Source organism: Tupaia chinensis, unplaced genomic scaffold, assembly GCF_000334495.1.
Source record: "Tupaia chinensis unplaced genomic scaffold, TupChi_1.0 Scaffold000178_1, whole genome shotgun sequence".
NCBI classification, from domain to species: domain Eukaryota; kingdom Metazoa; phylum Chordata; class Mammalia; order Scandentia; family Tupaiidae; genus Tupaia; species Tupaia belangeri.
This window is the reverse complement of record NW_006159653.1, coordinates 1,317,208-1,319,186: the sequence shown is the minus strand read 5'-3', so window position 1 is coordinate 1,319,186 and position 1,979 is coordinate 1,317,208.

The window sequence follows — 1,979 nt, the reverse complement described above, 5'->3', positions numbered from 1 at the left end:
GGGTCGGGGGGGCTCGCCCCCGTCTGGGCCCTGTGCCTGCCACTCTGGGTGCAGGGCACCCGCTGTCAGACCCAGGTCCAGCTCCCTGATCACACTGAAAGGCCCTCTGTCCAAGGAAGACCCCGTTCTGAGGTTCCTGGTGTGTTTGGGGGGCCCTGTGTTACCAGTACAGCCGCCACGCCTGCGGTTCCATTCCCGCCAGCCCCGCTTGTGGCCTGGCTGGACACCTGCACCCTGCCTGGGGGACCCTGTGCTGTGGCTTCAAGAGACCTTGCTGGTGGCTCTGCTGTGAGGAGGCAGCAGCCCCTCCGAGACTCCAGTGTCTGGATCTCGCCTAGTCCCGGGGTCTGGGAGGGTTGAGGGCGCTGTCTCACCAACCCCGGGCCTTCACCTCGAGGGCGCCCTTCAGCTCTCCAGGCCCTAGGGGCCTGTGTGGCCACCAAGTGCAGTCAGCACCCATTCTGTGAAGGAGACGGGGGCCGAGAAGCCCGGCCCCGAGAACGAGACCAGCTGGGAGTGCTCTAGGGTGCTGTCTGGGTCTGGAGACCAGGCGAGCCGTGACCAGGGGCAGGGGCCCAGGGAGGGTCACAGTCCGTCTGCAGTGACCCACAGGTAGGAGACATGCACCTGGCCAGGTTGGTCCTGACAGGCTGGCCCTGCGTAGGGACCTCTGTTCCAGACTGGTCCCGGGCTTGCTCTGCCTCAGCCAGCTCCCCTCCTGCCCAGTAGGGTCCAGCTGCCAGCCCTACCTCCTGCAGCCCTGGGAGTCTTTCTCTGACCTGGCCGGGAGGCGCCAAGTGGCTGCCGGGCTGGAGCTGAGCCCCTCTGCTGCTTGAGGTGGGGTGGACAGGGCCTACCCAGGGAGGCCGGGCTCTGACTGGACAGCACTGGGCTGGGCCTGGGCACCCTGCCTTGCTTGGCTCCACAGGGGTGGGGACAGCAGGGTCCAGGAGCTGGGGCAGAAGACCCAGGAGGCAGTTGACCAGCCAGGGACGTGTACCATGCCCAAGCGTGGACGCAGGTGCTTTGGCTCGCCTGACCGCTAGCCCGCAGGGAGGCCCGTGTGACCAGGGGCACAGTCTGGGAGACACAAGGCCAGTGACCGCTCACCCTGGCCCCAGCGAAGGGCCCTGCCAGTGTGCTGAAGCTAACGACCCGGAGGTGGCAGCCCTGGGGACCGGCCGAGGGACGCGGCCCCGCGAGGCACCGGGAAGCAGGGGCGGGTTTTCCTCTGGGTCCTTCAGCCCAATGTGAACCCTCCGGAGCCCCGGGTGCTCTGCGTGTGCTGTGCGTGCACGTGCACACGTGGTGCCGTTTCTCCCAGACGGCGTCTTGTTCTGCTGCCCCTGCTGGCTGTGAGCTCGTGGGCCAGAGGGGACTCCACAGGTGCCCCAACCACGCCTGCTCTTAGCGCAGGCCTTCCACGAGCCTCAGCCGTGGTGGGGCAGCATCCTGCCCGCTGGCACCCCTGGACTGGGCTGTGAGAGGCTGCTGGGCCGTGCTGGTTGGTTTCAGCACCATAGGACACTCCCGCCTGGAGCCGGGGCAGGGGTGGGTTGGGTGGACCTGTAGGGCCTTGAGGCCAGCTGCAGGGAGCCGTGATGCCCCAGCTGGTCTTTCTGCCGCCAGGAGGGATGCCTCCATGTGAGGCGACCTGGCTCATGTGGTGGAAGGCCCTGCTGCTCCCAGGGCCCTGTTGTTGTTTTTATTTATTCATTATTTTTAAAAATTCTAAAATTTGCCATAGAGCAGGGGCCAGCAGTTAGCATAATGGCTATGTCGCTGGACTCCCACGTAGTCGACCATGGTTCGCGTCCCGGACCCGGTGGCTTAGAACTCACGCAGGGCACGTGTGTGTGTGTGCCCAAGATCCCGAGAGGAGAATGAGGAGAAACGGATTGCGGCGTGGCCATCCCCCCTGGGGGGTGATTTCTTGCTTTCTGTCTCTACGTCTCTCTCTGTCTGGCGAGCGCACGCGC